Source organism: Triturus cristatus, chromosome 1_2 (assembly GCF_964204655.1).
Source record: "Triturus cristatus chromosome 1_2, aTriCri1.1, whole genome shotgun sequence".
NCBI classification, from domain to species: domain Eukaryota; kingdom Metazoa; phylum Chordata; class Amphibia; order Caudata; family Salamandridae; genus Triturus; species Triturus cristatus.
In genome coordinates, this window is record NC_140580.1 from 430,211,527 (window position 1) to 430,230,680 (window position 19,154).

Genomic DNA, 19,154 nt, shown 5'->3' on the forward strand with positions numbered 1-19,154 from the left:
TGGGCACAGATATTTATACCCCAAAAGTCTTTGTTCTTAGAAGCTACAAGTCACTGAACCCAGCCAGAACCAGTTCTGCCCAGCCCTGGAGCACTTTGTTTACCAGGCTGCATCCTTCCTTTCAGAAAGAGGGGGTCTGCCATCAGACGCACAGTGGGAGGTGGAGCCAGTATTCACCTTGCCAGGCACAGCCCTATTCAGGTCCAGGAGCTACCCCTCCCCATACTCCAATGCAGATCTCTCTATTCAACCCAGGTCTGACTCAGCCTGCCCTGTCCCTCCAAAACCAGACAGCCAATACACATAACAGCAGAGCACACTGGAAGGCTTAGGCAAGAAAATACCTACTTTCTAAAAGTGGTATTTTCAAACACAGAATATAAAAATATACTTCACTAAAAGATGTATTTTAATATTCTGCGCTCAGGCATACTAAATTCGTTTTTATACCATGTTCTGTGGGTCCGTTAGGACTATAGAATGTAATAGCCAAACCTCCCATTCTGGCCTATGGAGAATAGGTAGCCTTACAGTAGTGAAAAACGAAATTGGGTGTAATTCACTACCAGGACATGTTACACACATCAGAGCATGTCCTACCTTACACATACAATGCACCCTACCAAAGGGGTGGCTTATATGATGCCAAGAGAAGGTTCAGGGGCTGGGCAGTGGTTGCACTTCACAGCCAAGATGGCAGTTCTAGACTGCACACAGGCACTGCAGTGGCAGGTCTGAGACACACTTTACAAGCTGCTTCTGTGGGTGGCGCAAACCAGCGCTGCAGGCCCACCAGCAGCATTTGGTTTACCAGCCCTGGGCACACACAGGCCATGCTACTAGGGGCTAACAAGTAAACCAAATAAGCCTATCATGGATATACCAATTCACATGTCATCTTTACACAGGGAGCATTCGCACTGTGGCACTGAATGGCAGTGGCACAGCGCCCAGAGCATCTAACACCAGCAAAAACAGAGGAGATAACAGCAAAAAATGGAAGGGAGACCCACGCCAATGGTGCGAGGTCTAACACGCGTCCCCTCCAGCTGAAATGTGGGGAGAACTACCCATCCCCTTGGAAGTTCTCATCACTAAGGTGGAAAAATCTGGACAGACCATCAGCATTGGCGTGTTCTGTACCAGGGCGATGTTCCACCGTGAAGTCTATACCCTGTAGGGAAATGGACCACCTTAACAACTTGGGATTCTCACCCCTCATCTGCATCAACCATCTGAGGGGCCTGTGGTCTGTCTGAACTCGGAAGTGAGTCTCAAACAGGTATGGTTTCAGCTTCTTCAGTGCCCAGACCACAGCAAATGCCTCACGCTCAATTGCACTCCACCTCTGTTCCCGTGGGAGTAACCTCCTACTGATGAAGGCTACAGGTTGGTCTAGTCCCTCCTCATTCATCTGTGACAGAACAGCCCCCACCCCATGCTCTGAAGCGTCTGTCTGGACAATAAATTCCTTCGCAAAGTTGGGCGCCTGGAGTACGGTTGCTGTACACATGGCAGTCTTGAGGGCATCAAAAGCTTTCTGACAGGTGTCAGTCCAGTTCACAATCTTTGGCCGCTTTTTGTAAGTCAGCTCAGTCAAGGGTGCAACAATGTTGCCATACCCCATGAGAAACTGTTGTAATCCAAATGAATGTCCGGACTTCTAGCGTAGATTAGTTAAGTTCTTTTATTAAGTTGTTACATGTATAAATGAGGAAAACCCCACCAGGAGAAACTGTCCTGCTGCTCAGCCCCATACCCAACTGACACTCACAGACATCCAACATTCCATCCATCCAACATTCCACGCCACACTCATTCTGGCTGAGCGGCAGATAAACGTAAGTTACAACATATCTCCCTTCTTTACGAGGAATAAATGCATTGTGAAATAGATTAGATGAAACCATTAAAATAATGACAATATGGCAAATAACATATAGTCAAGAAATTGAATACAATGCACTAATAATAAAAAATGCAATACAATATAAACATCTCACATCACAACCTGTCACACCATACCACATCTCATCAAACTGACATAAAAGAAACATCCTATCACAGCATACTACATCTCACCAAACTCACATAAAAGAAACATCCTATCACACCATACCACATCTCATCAAACTGACATAAAAGAAACATCCTATCACAGCATACTACATCTCACCAAACTCACATAAAAGAAACATCCTATCACACCATACTACATTTCAACTTCCTATCCCACCATACTACATCTCATCTCGCACACAGTGAATAATTAAAAAAAACATTCTTTCACACCATACTACATCACAACTCGCAGGGAAACTATACTAGAGATTTCACACCACATTCAATTCAGACCAAAGTATCACGTCACTTCCTGAATTAAACCACCATCTTACATCATACACCAAAACCCATATGCCACAGATCACACCAGTTGGCCAGACCGGTACAACGAGCAACATACAGGGAACAAACCTTAAGACCATATATATGTATCAAGAAACAACGTGCGCACCGCAGGTCAGTAAACAAACACCCTCAAAACACTTCTACACACACTTCCAATAAAACTACTACTCTCACTTACCACAAAACTCAAACACTAAGATAATGGGTGTCTCAAACACTAAGATAATGGGTGTCTCATTCACGCAAAGAAAACTGTGAGTCAAATGTTGTTTTATGACCTCAACGCTACTACACAGTGAATACTTAATCAAGTCCGAATGCTACCATAAAGATGTCTCACTGGGTATGTGTATGCATAAAAAAGAGAAAGATTCCCATCACCCACTGAAAGTGGCTCACTTCATCATCTGGGAACCCGGGAACTCAACCAGAGAACCATCCTCTACCAGATGAACGTAGATACTGGTTCAGTGTGTGTCCCAGATGCATCTAACAGTATGTTGTTTGAAATAAAGGAAACCACATAAAAGATGATGCGGGGTGATGTATGCAGTGCAAGTGATGAAAAAAGTGTGATTATTAAAATTGATTAACAAGGCACAAGAGAATTTTTATTAGAGTGCTACCTTGATACCAAAATAAAATAGTGCTGTAACAGTTTGAACAAATAACTGTGTTGAAAAAATTGGTCTACATGTTTCAGCTCACGGATAAATTATATCCCAGCTTTCGTCAGGACCAAAAAGCTACTGCAAAACTATGATGTACTTGTGCAAATATCACATAAAATATACAACCTGGACCTTGTTGTTGGTACAGGAAAAATTACCTGCAAGAATAAGAACAGAGAGAACTTGAAAAGAAAAACACAAAAGTGTAGCATCACAATTAGGTCAAAAAGCGCATAATGATTCAATCTATCAATTATGCGAAATACTTATTAATGTATTCAAACAACTATAAATCCATCACATCAAGTGATAAAGAAATATTCTGTTGTCACTTACCCGAATAATTCTGGGTATGCGCCTCGCCTCACCTCACCTGACAACTGCTCAGGTTAGGAGGCACCGCTCTAGGAAATGATATAAGTGAAAAACAATGTGTAACCTGAACACTAGTTCTTTAAATGTTAAACACTTGATATACAAAGCGCACATATAAAAACAAGACGGGTGAATCACACAGGGATTTGACTTTCGAGAGAAACCTGCTTCTATACAAGTTTGCTGGAATGTCACTCTGTCTCAGAGTGTATGCCCCGAAGGTGATTGATCGAAAACAGAGGCATATAATTCTTTTTCTTGGTCATGGGTATAACAAAGTTCTGAAAATGATTGTCAATAACATGAGCTACCCGTTCCCAGAATCTGCCGCATCGTTGTAGCTTGTTGCGCAATTCTAGTTGCCATGATAGAAACAGTTACTGGTAACGGTTACTGCTATCAAAATTAAAAGTATGCCTGGATCGAGGCGTATTATCAATAGAATAAGCTGCACATTCTCAAGATCTACCGCATCGTTGTAGCTTATGGCGCCGTTCTAACTGCCTTGATTAAGAACAGTTACTGGTAGCGGATACCACTAGCAAAAGTGAAAGCATGCCTTAATCGAGGCGTATGTCATTTCTTTACAAAGCTAAGACCCAGTTGTTCATATGCCTCTTACCTCTCCGTCGGTACCTCTCGCGGCTGCTGAGCCAGAAGGGGAGGTAATCGGCGTTAGTAAGGATCCCTATTTGAGAATCAAAACCAAAGTATCCTGTGCGCGGTCTGCGTCAGAAGCAGGGTGCAAACTGATGACAGTATGGCGTGATGACGTGCAAACCCCTATTCTCTCCTGGGGATTGTGGTCTTATAGTGTAATGCATATGGTCTGTAAGGACATGTAGACTCATTTCTGTTCTCTTATGAAAATAAATTTTTTGATGTCGGTAATGTGTGATGGAATAAAAGGTTGTTCTAGAATAAGCCATCTCAGGTCCTCGGGTTTGTGATTGAGGGAGAGGAAATGACTGGTTAGTCTGGTGGCTTGTTTATTTCGCCTGATGGTGCTTTTATGTTCACTGATACGGACTTTGATCTTGCGTGTTGTCATTCCTACGTATCTAAGTGAACAAGGACATGTGATCTGGTAAATGACTTTCTCTGAATTACAGTTAGTATGTTTCTGTAAAATCCATGGTTTCACTAACCCAATGTCGACTGATTTAGTTGGCTGTGTTTGAGGGCATACCGAACATGAGCCACATGGGTAGTGGCCCTGTATCGGTGGTAAATCCCATAGTGTCGATATTTTCTTGCCCTGTTTAACTATGGGTCTTGTATGAACAAGATTGTTACGCAAACTGGTGCCTCTTTGGAAGAAAAACAAAGGAAGTGGAATGTTTTCATTTCCAATATTGAGAATGTGCCAATGTTTGCGTACTGACTTCTGTACACTATTGGATAGTGTACTGAAGGTGGTGACAAAGGTTATTCTTGTCAATGGTGCCTTGGGAGCCGGGGGTTCAAGAAGAGCGTCCCTGTTGTTATTAGACACCCCTTTGCAGGCTTGTCTTACCAGATGGGTCGGGTATTTCCTGGCTTTGAGTTGTTTTGAAAGTACATCAGCATGGAGGTAGAAACTATCCTTTTGTGGAACAGTTCCTGCGAATACGTAGGAACTGTCCCACAGGTAGATTTTGTCGGAGAGATTTTGGATGATGGCTATGAAAATTAAGAAGGGAATTCTTGGTCTGGGGTTTTTTGTACAATTCGCTACCCAGAGTTCCTAGTGTAGGGTAAATCATGATATCTAAGAACGGCAGTCTGGCTTTATCATATGTGACTGTGAATTTCAATTTTGTTTTTGAGAACTAAGCCAAGAATGAAAATCCAGCAGAGTAGCAACAGTGCCGTGCCAGACCACCAAGATATCATCTATGTATCTCTTCCAACAAGCAATTTGATCTCAAAAGGGATTATGATCAGTTAATACACTATTTTGTTCAAATAGATGAACATAGAGATTAGCCAGACTGGGAGCAAAAATGCTGCCCATTGATGTTCCGGAGACTTGGAGAAACATAGTTTCTTCAAATTTGAAGAAATTCTCCATCATCGTCAGTCTGGCACTTTCCATAATAAAGTGTGTCGGTGTTATGGTGTCTCGATCTCTGTTGTCTAAAAGACCCCTGATGGCTTCCAGTGTCTCTTCTTGAGGAATACAAGTGTAAAGTGATTCCACATCAAAACTGACCAACAGATCAGTCTCAATGTTGAAGGCAATCTCTGGTAACAGCCGTAGGACATCCTTAGTGTCTTGGAGAAAGGTGGGCATTTCTTTGACCATTGGCCGTAGAAAGAAATCAACGAAAGTAGACAAAGATTCTAAAAGAGAACCAATCCCTGAAATGATTGGACGACCGGGTGGCGGTCTAGTTGTTTTATGTATTTTTGGAAGTATGTAAAAATACGGCATCACAGGAAATTTAGTGATAAGGAACTCAGATTCTTGCAGAGTAATCCAACCTGATTCTTTTGCTTCATTAACAAGATCGTGAATCTCAATGGACAGTCTTGTTGTGGGATCTTCTAAGAGAACCCGGTACGATTTGGTGTCATTCAATTGTCTTAAACATTCTTCTCGATAGGTGGCAGTGTCCATAATGACAATAGCTCCGCCTTTATCGGCGGGCTTGATGGTGATATTCTCTTCATTCTGGAGTGTTTTCAGAGCCTGTTTTTCAATTCCAGATAGATTCTGGTATACTCGGTCGCTCTTTGAATTGAGTAGAGTTATGTCATGTATTACAGCTTGTTCGAAAACTTTCACCTGGTCTGGTGTAAGATGGGCAGGTGGATTGAAAGTCGAAGGTGGCTTCAAGCCACTATTGGAAGAAAACATGGAATCAGATATATTGGTGGCCGCTAGATCTTTGTCTTTGAAGAAAAAATGTAAGCGTATCTTTCTGAAGAATTTTTCAATTTCGTATCTCAACTGAAAATGATCGCCTACATTCGTTGGAACGAATCCTAGACCTTCATTCAAGACATTTATTTCTACTGTAGTAAGTGTTCTCTGACTCAAATTAACAACTAAGTCATCATATCTGTGTTCTGCCCTGCTAGTGGTACACCCTTCTTGTTGCGAGTGTTCTGTGGGATTTGGTCTGATTGCCAATGTACCTGTGATTGTGTCTCTCCTCTTCTTCTGCCTCTGTTGCGTCCTCGGCCCTGTCCTAAAAAAGGTTGCTGGGCGAAGAATGGAGGTAGTTGGCACGGGAAAGGAGGCATCGATTGTGCAAATGGTAAAGGCTGATAGCCCCATGGAGCTGGGGGCCACCACGAACTGTGTTGTTCATAATGGTTTTGTGCACCTCGTCTACGATTTGGGCGAGAGCGCTGAGTATAGGTCCTATTAGGTGGTACTGATGTACTTGAACCATCTGAATCAGTCGAGTGAGTGTCAGATCCTGACGAAGAGTAATTAGAACCGTACCTTCTGCCTTTTTTGTTAAACTCTGGGGGAGTGTAACTCTCGCTCGTGTAAGGATATACTTTTTCAAACGAGAAACGTGCTAAGTCCTTTTTGAATTTGTCAATTTTGTTTAAGAGAATAGTATCTTTATGTTCCTTATTTGATTTGTTGGTTTCTTCCAGATTTCTCTTATATAAGGCACTTGTAATTGATGCCTTAATCTGGCCCTCTAGTGTCTGTATCTCCAAGAGTATAACATCCGCCGCTTTTTTGGCAGTGCTAATGATTAGAATTAACCAATCGCGGGTGCACCTCCACGCGATTAGTGACCAATCCTTGAGAAATGTTTTGTCTGTAAGGAAAAGGCGAGGGGCATTTGTTACTATCAAGCCCATAGGTGCACTATTATTTCTGAGGTATTCCGTCATTTTCGCACCATGTATAAAAGTGCGAGAGTGAGCTTTTTTCAAATTAAGTAAGACTTGCCAGTCATCTTGTGTGTTGTTGGTGACTGTTGGTAAACTGTCCAGAATACTAGGATTAGTACTCAGGATGGATTGTAGCATGTCTTCAGATGGTTCAAGTACATCAGTACCACCTAATAGGACCTATACTCAACGCTCTCACCCAAATCGTAGACGAGGTACACAAAACCATTATGAACAACACAGTTCGTGGTGGCCCCCAGCTCCATGGGGCTATCAGCCTTTACCATTTGCACAATCGATGCCTCCTTTCCCGTGCCAACCACCTCCATTCTTCGGCCAGCAACCTTTTTTAGGACAGGGGCAGAAGAAGAGGAGAGCCACAATCACAGGTACATTAGCAATCAGACCAAATCCCACAGAACACTCGCAACAAGAAGGGTGTACCACTAGCAGGGCAGAACACAGATACGACGACTTAGTTGTTAATTTGAGTCAGAGAACACTTACTACAGTAGAACTAAATGTCTTGAATAAAGGTCTAGGATTCGTTCCAACGAATGTAGGTGATCCTTTTCAGTTGAGATACGAAATTGAAAAATTCTTCAGAAAGATACGCTTACATTTTTTCTTCAAAGACAAAGATCTAGCGGCCACCAATATATCTGATTCCATGTTTTCTTCCAATACTGGCTTGAAGCCACCTTCGACTTTCAATCCACCTGCCCATCTTACACCAGACCAGGTGAAAGTTTTCGAACAAGCTGTAATACATGACATAACTCTACTCAATCCAAAGAGCGACCGAGTATACCAGAATCTATCTGGAATTGAAAAACCGGCTCTGAAAACACTCCAGAATTAAGAGAATATCACCATCAAGCCCGCCGATAAAGGCGGAGCTATTGTCATTATGGACACTGCCACCTATCGAGAAGAATGTTTAAGACAATTGAATGACACCAAATCGTACCGGGTTCTCTTAAAAGATCCCACAACAAGACTGTCCATTGAGATTCACGATCTTGTTAATGAAGCAAAAGAATCAGGTTGGATTACTCTGCAAGAATCTGAGTTCCTTATCACTAAATTTCCTGTGATGCCGTATTTTTACATACTTCCAAAAATACATAAAACAACTAGACCACCACCCGGTCGTCCAATCATTTCAGGGATTGGTTCTCTTTTAGAACCTTTGTCTACTTTCGTTGATTTCTTTCTACGGCCAATGGTCAAAGAAATGCCCACCTTTTTCCAAGACACTAAGGATGTCTTACGGCTGTTACCAGAGATTGCCTTCAACATTGAGACTGATCTGTTGGTCAGTTTTGATGTGGAATCACTTTACACTTGTATTCCTTAAGAAGATACACTGGAAGCCATCAGGGGTCTTTTAGACAACAGAGATCGAGACACCATAACACCGCCACACTTTATTATGGAATGTGCCAGACTGGTGATGAAGGAGAATTTCTTCAAATTTGAAGAAACTATGTTTCTCCAAGTCTCCGGAACATCAATGGGCAGCATTTTTGCTCCCAGTCTGGCTAATCTCTATGTTCATCTCTGAACAAAATAGTGTGTTAACTGATCAAAATCCCTTTCGAGATCAAATTGCTTGTTGGAAGAGATACATAGATGATATCTTGGTGGTCTGGCACGGCACTGTTGCTACTCTGCTGGATTTTCATTCTTGGCTTAATTCTCAAAACAGTTTTTGGAAATTCACAGTCACATATGATAAAGCCAGACTGCCGTTCTTAGATATCATGATTTACCCTACACTAGGAACTCTGGGTAGCGAATTGTACAAAAAACCCCAGACTAAGAATTCCCTTCTTAGTTTTCATAGCCATCATCCAAAATCTCTCCGACAAATTCTACCTGTGGGACAGTTCCTACGTATTCGCAGGAACTGTTCCACAAAGGATAGTTTCTACCGCCATGCTGATGTACTTTCAAAACAACTCAAAGCCAGGAAATACCCGACCCATCTGGTAAGACAAGCCTGCAAACAGGCGTCTAATAACAACAGGGACGCTCTTCTTGAACCCCCGGCTCCCAAGGCACCATTGACAAGAATGACCTTTGTCACCACCTTCAGTACACTATCCAATAGTGTACAGAAGTCAGTACGCAAACATTGGCACATTCTCAATGTTGGAAATGAAAACATTCTACTTCCTTTGTTTTCCTTCAAAAGAGGCACCAGTTTGCGTGACAATCTTGTTCATACAAGACCCATAGTTAAACAGGGCAAGAAAATATCGACACTATGGGATTTACCACCGATACAGGGCCACTACCCATGTGGCTCATGTTCTGTATGCCCTCAAACACAGCCAACTAAATCAGTCGACATTGGGTTAGTGAAACCATGGATTTTACAGAAACATACTAACTGTAATTCAGAGAAAGTCATTTACCAGATCACATGTCCTTGTTCACTTAGATATGTAGGAATGACAACACGCAAGATCAAAGTCCGTATCAGTGAACATAAAAGCACCATCAGGCGAAATAAACAAGCCACCAGACTAACCAGTCATTTCCTCTCCCTCAATCACAAACCCGAGGACCTGAGATGGCTTATTCTAGAACAACCTTTTATTCCATCACACATTACCGACATCAAAAAATTTCTTTTCATAAGAGAACAGAAATGGGTCTACAAACTACAGAGTGACTGCCAAGGGCTGAATGACCAGATACCATGGACATTGCTATGATAAACTCTGCTAGACAAGGTCATATAGCACTTACGCACTCACAGTACTCTATCTGTTCAAACTGTATTTCCTATATGTAGAGGAACATACCATCTCCAACATTGTTGGTTTTTCACCACTAGCATAAGGATCTGGTTTTTCCTGCCTTTTCATTTTTCATTATTTACTTTCACTCTCTACTAGATGTAATCATTAATGAATATGTGAGATATTGATTGAAACTAGTAGTGAGGTGTACAAACAAGAAGTTCGGTCCATTTCCATTACGGACACCATCGATAGGATCCTAAACTTTTTTTCCCATTTAAGCTAGGACCTTTCTCACAATGTCGCTGCCTTCGGCCGTGATACGATGTCACTGATCAAGTGCGCCACATTCCGAGATTACACTCCTCGGATTGCATGGTGTTCTTAATTTACAGCGTCACGAAGACGATATCGGACGTTGTTGAAGATTCAACATGTCCTTACAGACCATATGCATTACACTATAAGACCACAATCCCCAGGAGAGAATAGGGGTTTGCACGTCATCACGCCATACTGTCATCAGTTTGCACCCTGCTTCTGACGCAGACCGCGCACAGGATACGTTGGTTTTGATTCTCAAATAGGGATCCTTACTAACGTCGATTACCCCCCCTTCTGGCTCTGCAGCCGCGAGAGGTACCGACGGAGAGGTAAGAGGCATATGAACAACTGGGTCTTAGCTTTGTAAAGAAATGACATACGCCTTGATTAAGGCATGCTTTCACTTTTGCTAGTGGTATCCGCTACCAGTAACTGTTCTTAATCAGGGCAGTTAGAACCGCGCCATAAGCTACAACGATGCGGTAGATCTTGAGAATGTGCAGTTTATTCTATTGATAATACGCCTCGATCCAGGCATACTTTTACTTTTGATAGCAGTAACCGTTACCAGTAACTGTTTCTATCATGGCAGCTAGAATTGCGCAACAAGCTACAACGATGCGGCAGATTCTGGCAACGGGTAGCTCATGTTATTGACAATCATTTTCAGAACTTTGTTATACCCATGACCAAGAAAAAGAATGATATGCCTCTGTTTTCGATCAATCACCTTCGGGACATACACTCTGAGACAGAGTGACATTCCAGCAAACTTGTATAGAAGCAGGTTTCTCTCGATAGTCAAATCCCTGTGTGATTCACCCGTCTTGTTTTTATATGTGCGCTTTGTATATCAAGTGTTTAACATTTAAAGAACTAGTGTTCAGGTTACACATTGTTTTTCACTTATATCATTTCCTAGAGCGGTGCCTCCTAACCTGAGCAGTTGCCAGGTGAGGCGAGGCGCATACCCAGAATTATTTGGGTAAGTGACAACAGAATATTTCTTTATCACTTGATGTGATGGATTTATAGTTGTTTGAATACATTAATAAGTATTTCGCATAATTGATAGATTTAATCTTTATGCGGTTTTTGACCTAATTGTGACGCTACACTTTTGTGTTTTTCTTTTCAAGTTCTCTCTGTTCTTATTCTTGCAGGTAATTTTTCCTGTACCAACAACAAGGTCCAGGTTGTATATTTTATGTGATATTTGCACAAGTACATCATAGTTTTGCAGTAGCTTTTTGGTCCTGACGAAAGCTGGGATATAATTTATCCGTGAGCTGAAACATGTAGACCAATTTTTTCAACACAGTTATTTGTTCAAACTGTTACAGCACTATTTTATTTTGGTATCAAGGTAGCACTCTAATACAAATTCTCTTGTGCCTTGTTAACCAATTTTAATAATCACACTTTTTTCATCACTTGCACTGCATACATCACCGCGCATCATCTTTTATGTGGTTTCCTTTATTTCAAACAACATACTGTTAGATGCATCTGGGACACACACTGAACCAGTATCTACGTTCATCTGGTAGAGGATGGTTCTCTGGTTGAGTTCCCAGGTTCCCAGATGATGAAGCGAGCCACTTTCAGTGGGTGATGGGAATCGTTCTCTTTTTTATGCATACACATACCCAGTGAGACATCTTTATGGTATCATTTGGACTTGATTAAGTATTCACTGTGTAGTAGCGTTGAGGTCATAAAACAACATTTGACTCACAGTTTTCTTTGTATATATGATATGTTGATTTGGGGATTATCAACTGTTCGAGTCTCTAAACTATATCCCTCAGACCCCCACTCTTTTTTGAGATATCTTATTACTGTCTCATTCACGCACCATTATACAACAAATAGTACCTTGTAATGAGTGACTAAACAGAACACAGCCATCTCATACACGACTCAAACCAATGAGTGGCCTAACACCTCAACGCCAACTCATACACAACAATCTACCACTTCTGGGACCCTCGTCCCCGTTTAGAGCTAACTGTTGTGGTTCAATTTCTGGGACCTTTGTCCACAACATGGGCTCCTTGTCCCTGTTTTTTGGGCTCTCAGTCGTGGTTCAAGTTCTGGGACCTTTGTCCCTTCCAAACTTTAACTCAATGACCAACTTCTGGGATCACTATCCCTGTGTATACAATGCGTATGCAGTTCCTAACAAAAAAGAACAAAGACAAATACTAACTGTAAAGCCCTCACACACCTGACAAGAAGGTGTCTTCATCATCGGGCCTGCTCCTACTCGGGCTGGCGCTGCAATGCCCGATCAGGCGCCCGTGATGGGGCCTACTTAACGGAGATCTTTATTCCGAAGCCGTCAGGTGAAGTGCAAGTGAGGGTCTTAGTGTAGGTGAATGTGAGAGTGTATAGTGAAGTTAAAATAGGGAAAAATATTCCAATCAAAATAATTTTAATGAGTTTGGCTCTTCCCCTAATTAAAATTAAAAAGAATCGCGTATGGTCACCCTATGTTGTGCTATTATACGCTGAAATGTTAGGTCAACATGTTTCTTGCCCTATTATCAGTTCGATGGCAATTCCTCAGGACCTAATAGAAAGACTACCTACACATTTTTTGGTGGTGGACACCCAACACATGTAGTGAAAAGTGACCACCCTTACAGCACCCTAAAAAATGTGGGGGTACCTCTGGTGTCAATAAAGTTAATCAAGTGTAACCCTTAATATTTTATGGTCCGGGCCATAACAGTACCGGTCGCCGTCGACACTGAATTCTAGTGTCGGTTCTTTAGTAGAGACAAAGAGTTGATCCTACCCCGGTGGGGCAACGCTCACTCTTGACTCTAACTTCTAGAATCACTGTCCCGGTACTGTTCTCTCTGCCACTTATCACTCATCCTTTTTTTTTTGTACACTCTCTGTCTTGGTTTTGTTTCTGGGACATTTGTCCCCATTATGGACTCACTGACCCACTGCTTCCAGTTCTGGGACCTTGCTACTATTTTATGCTGTCTGGCTCACTCTTGAACTTGATGTCCCACTGCTAAGGTCAATATTAACTCTGGTTTCTGTTCTGGACGGTTTTTTGTTTCTTATCCTCTCACTTTTTTTTAGTCATTCTGAATTAAAGAACAAACTGTCGATATTCTCACAGCAATTTACAAGGTTATCTTTAGCTCTTAATAAATGGTATATCACACATCAGGAAAGGCAGGAAGGCTTGCTCTTTTCCTCTCACTTGTGTTTTTTTTAATAGTCATTCTGAGTTCAAGGACACACTGTCGATATTCTCACAGCAATTTACACAGTAATCTTCAGCTCTTAATAAAAAAAACGATATATCACACAGTAAGGCAGGAAGGTTAACTGTTAAAAATATAGCCACATATCTCTCTGACCCACTGCCGATCTCCGCGCAGCAAACTTCCTGGTAATCTGAAACGCTCAATTGACATTCTTGTCAATACCTGATCCTGTAAACTGTGTGTGCCTGGGTTATTCACATAAAATGGAGGCACGCAAATCAACGTAGAACCGGGTGGTTCTCGGCACGAACATGCACCCATAATCGCCACACAGGTGTACTGAAGCGGATGGAGTGAGGAGTCGTCACAAAAGAGATGGTGACATGGTGACGCTGAAGATCTCCATGAGGAGGTAAGTTGGCACGTGTGCTGTCCATCTCGTGCAGGATTTTTTTAGTTTAAACGTTAACAGTTAATCCGTTACTGAGGACAGAACCGCACATACACGGCACACCCTGACAAAGCAGTGAAAACCATTGAATAAAGTTGTAATTCAGTTGACATCAGCACATCTCTACTCCTGAAAACATTTGCTGCCAAATAATATAAGCGTTGTTCGATGATTTGTCAACATCAGAGCCTTCTGTTAATCATTGCCCTCACTCGACACTTCCAAAGAATCGATGTAATTCATCCCTGACAAACAGCATCAGACAACAACGGGGCCGATCCTTGCCCCTGATCAACATATTTATGGTGAAAGTCGACAGACTGCTTACCAGCTTCTCTCCGGGGGCCCGGTCTTTGCCCCCGAGTAATATATTTCTATTATAAACACCGGGCTCGATCTTTGCCCTCACTTGACATTTCATCACTGCTCAACACCAACAGAAAACTCCAGGGCCCGATCTTTGCCCTTGATAAGATGTTTCAATTAAAAGAATTAACGGTACTTTGTCCTTGATAAGTACAGCTGGATCTGGCACGCTTGGGTTTTAGGGCGACCGATGGCAGGGTCACTGGTGGGGTTTGGGTGCCAGACAGCATTACACACATACTTTTAATTTCCGTAAAAAGTCTTTTACCTTTTTATTTCCTTGGCTTCTATTTTCTGTACCTGTCAGCTTTCAGTTTTCCAGCAAGCTTGGACATCTCTTTTCTGTTTCAGTCAAGTTTCAAATTTTTTTTTTAAAGTTCCTTTAGGTGGCACACGTGGATTCTTCTTCTAAATCGTCGCCAAAATGTTGTATCCAAATGAATGTCCGGACTTCTAGCGTAGATTAGTTAAGTTCTTTTATTAAGTTGTTACATGTATAAATGAGGAAAACCCCACCAGGAGCAACTGTCCTGCTGCTCAGCCCCATACCCAACTGACACTCACAGACATCCAACATTCCATCTATCCAACATTCCACGCCACACTCATTCTGGCTGAGCAGCAGATAAACGTAAGTTACAACACAAACCTCCTGTAGTAACCCGTGAGTCCTAAGAAGGCCCTCACCTGGGTCTGGGTCCTTGGGGGCTCCCAAGCCAGGATGGTTTCAATCTTGGGCTGCAGGGGTGCCACCTGGCCACTCCCCACCTGGCGTCCCAAGTACACCACAGAACCCTGCCCAACCTGGCACTTACTGGCCTTGATTGTGAGGCCTGCTCTGCGCAGCACCATCAACACTTCCCAGAGGTGGTGCAAGTGGTCCTCCCAGGAGGAACTAAACACTGCAATGTCATCCAGGTAGGCGGCACTGAAATCCTCCAGCCCAGCCAACACCTGGTTGACCAACCTCTGAAAGGTGGCAGAGGCATTCTTCATCCCAAAGGGCATCACACGGAACTGGTAGTGCCATCTGGTGTGGAGAATGCTGACCTCTCCTTTGCCCCATCAGTTAAGGCGATCTGCCAGTACCCAGACGTTAGATCAAACATGCTGAGGTACCGGGCAGCCCCTAACCGATCTATGAGCTCATCAGCTCTGGGGATGGGGTGCGCGTCGGTCCTCGTGACCAAATTGAGACCTCGGTAGTCCACACAGAACCTAAGTTCTGGAGCGTCACCAGGCGCTGCAGCTTTTGGAATCAAGACCACGGGGCTGGACCAAGGGCTGCTAGAGGACTCAATCACCCCTAGGGCAAACATTTTGGAGACCTCCTCCTTAATGTAGGCCCTGACCCTGGCAGTCACTCTGTAAGCCTTGTGCTTGACAGGGGGACTGTCCCCGGTGTCTACCTCATGGACGCACCAATCAGTGACACCAGGCACCAGGGAAAACAAATCAGAAAATTGCTGGTGACAATCTCTCTGCTGCTCAGGGGTCAGTGTGGTGGAGAGGACCACACCCTCCTCTGACCCATCCTTCTCTCCTGCACACAGGAGGTCAGGAAGAGGCTCACTCTCCTCCTCCATTCCAGCATCTGTGGCAAGAAGCATGCTCACTTCAGAACTCTCAAAGTGGGGCTTCAGGCGGTTCACATGCAGGACCCATAAGGGGTTCCTGGAAGACTTAAAGTCCACCAAGTAGGTAACGGGACTTTTGAGCTCCACCACCTCAAATGGACCGGTCCACTTATCTTGGAGCGCACACGGCTCCACTGGGGCCAGTACCTAAACCTTCTTACCAGGTTGAAACTCGACCGGAGTGGCATTCTGGTCGTGCCAACGTTTCATCTCCTCCTGGCTGCCTTCCAGATTTGCCTCAGCAATTTTTCTGAAACGCCGAGTCTGGTTCCTGAAGGCCAATATGTAGCTAAATACATCTTGGGGAGGTTTCCTGGGAGATTGCTCCCAGCCTTCCTTGACCAGACTCAGAGGCCCTCTTACCGGATGGCCATAGAGCAGATCAAAGGTACTGAACCCTAAGGACTTCTGTGGCACCTCACGGTATGCAAACAACAGGCATGGCAAGAGGACGTCCCACTTATGCTTCAGGGGCTCTTCTAGGCCCATGATCATGCCCTTCAAGGTCCGGTTGAACCTTTCAACCAGACCGTTACCTTGGGGGTGGTAAGGAGTGGTGAACTTGTAAGTTACCCCACACTCCTTCCACAGAGACTTCATATACTGGGAGATGAAGTTGGTCCCCCTTTCACTCACCACCTCTCTGGGGAACCCCACACGGGAGAAGATCCCCATCAGTGCACGTCCCACCATGGGGCCGTCACTGTCCTGAGCGGGATGGCTTCAGGGTACCGGGTGGCATGGTCCACCAAGACCAGGATGTACCTGTTACCCATGGCTGTCTTGGGGTCCAGAGGCCCCACAATGTCAATGCCCACTCGCTCAAATGGGGTACTCACAACTGGAAAGGGCTGGAGTGGGGCTTTGATCTTCCCCCCACTCTTCCCACTTGCCTGGCAAGTCTCACAGGTTCTGCAATACATATCTGAGCTCTTGCTCATCTGGGGCCAATAAAAGTGGGTGACCAGCCTCTCAAAGGTCTTGGTCTGCCCCAGATGTCCTGCCAATGGAATGTCATGAGCCAACCCCAGTAGGAAGGCTCTGAAGCACTCGGGTACCACCAGCACACGGGCTGACCCCGGCTCAGCAGCATTAGGCTCGCTATACAGGAGACTGTTCTCCCAATAAATCAGATGTGAACCAGACATGTCACCTGCTGCCTGGGCTGCAGCCTGTCGCTGCATACCCTCAAGAGAAGGGCAAACGCTTTGCTGCTCACAAAACTTCTCCCTGGTGGGCCCTCCTTCCTGCTGCCAATGGGTCAGCTCAGGCAGGTCCCCCAGGTTGGCACTCTGCTCCCCGGTAGGCTCCAGGGCAGTCCCCTCAGGGTGTGCCAACTCCGGGGCCGTGGGAACCAAGGGGGCCGGCTTCCCGCGCCCCCTGCCCCTTCTCTCTAGCGTAGGGACCTGGGCCATACTCTCAGGCTCCAGGTCTTTCTCAACACCCTCCTTGGCTGCCATGGACCGAGTGGTAGCACACGCCCACTCAGGCAGACCCAACATCTCCAAGTGAGACCTCCTCTCCACTGTAGCCCACGGGGAGTTCTCTAAATCATTGCCCAACAGACAGTCTACAGGCATGGCGGGCCTCACAGCCACCTGAAGAGTTCCTGAGACCACCCCCCCCACTCAAAGGGAACCTGAGCCACCTCACATTGGCTCTCTGAGTTGTCTGCGGACACTACTGGGTAGAATGCATGGGGAATAACCTGCTCCTTGGACACCAACCGGGAGCTGAAAGCAGTTACACTGGCTTCTGTGTCCCTCAGAGCCTCCACTCTGTGGCCATTGATGGTCACCCACTGCCTATACTTTTTAGTGTTATCAGGCAGTGCAGGCTTAGGGACCATCTCAAAGTCTCCTAGTGAGACAAGGGTCAATTCTACGGGATCCCACCCACCTTGGGCACCCATCTCCTCCCCTCCCAGGGCTACACTAGCAAGCTGGCGGGGTGGTGCACGGGGTGGTGCAGGAGCATCCCTTTCGGGACACTGTGGATCAAAGTACCTGTGGCCACACTTAAAACAAGTAAGGGCCCCCCTCTGAACAGGCCTACCCACGTGGTACCCTCTAGCTTCTTGCAGGTTCTAAATCTCTGCCTATACATTTCAGGGGTCAACCCATAGAGGGTAATCAAAGCTTCTTTCATGTGGACATAAACCATCCTACTTTCTGGGGGTAGGTCCAACAAGGTATCCCTCCCCTCACTCACAAAGCGTCCCCACAACCCTGCTCCCCAATCCTTCTCAGGGACCCGGTGGGACACCATAGCTAATTCATAAGCGGCAAACCATTGACCAATATCTTCACTTTTATGGAAATCCTTAATAACCTCCTTAGGTATATACACTCTACTCTCAGTATGCACTTCTGGTATGCTGCCACCAGAGGGGGATATCTCTATACTCTTTGCTTCAATCTCCAACTCCCTCAAAATTCTCTCGTGCTCAAGTTTCACTTTCATCATTTCAAATTCTAACTTCTTATTCTCTAGGTCCCTCTGACCATCCATTTTAAGCTTAGCCATCTCCATATTATGCCGCCTATCTCTCTCCTTGTACTCTATCTCTTCTGGAGTCAGACCCCTTGAGGACACACTAGTGCCCGGGCTGGAAACTGCTTTATCCCCTACCAAATCTACCACTTCATCCTGCTGCTCTCCTGCATTCTCTCCCCCTCCACAGGCTCTTCCATATTCCTAGGGGCATCCCTGGCTTCTAACCAGGCCTTCAGCGCCTTGTAATACTCTTCTCTTCTAGTGAGACCTGTGAAAGGGACTGTGAAGCGTTTGCAAAAATATTTGAGCTGCTTGGCATTGTAGGTTTCTAATTTCTCTTCTTCCCAGGAGAGATCCTCAGAGGCATTGGATCTGGGCTTGCCCATTGTAGCAATAACTGGCAATAACAATCAAAAATAGAATAAAAAATCTCAAAAACGTACGTGGTTATGTTATGGTCTGCACTCACTAGTAGTGTACACTATAATTACTGTATGCAATCATAAATGCAAGTCCAGATCCTCACCCCTGACCACCAATGTTAGAAATGGGGGTCTCTAGTTGCCAATGGCTGGCCACTGTCCAAGTAGGGACCC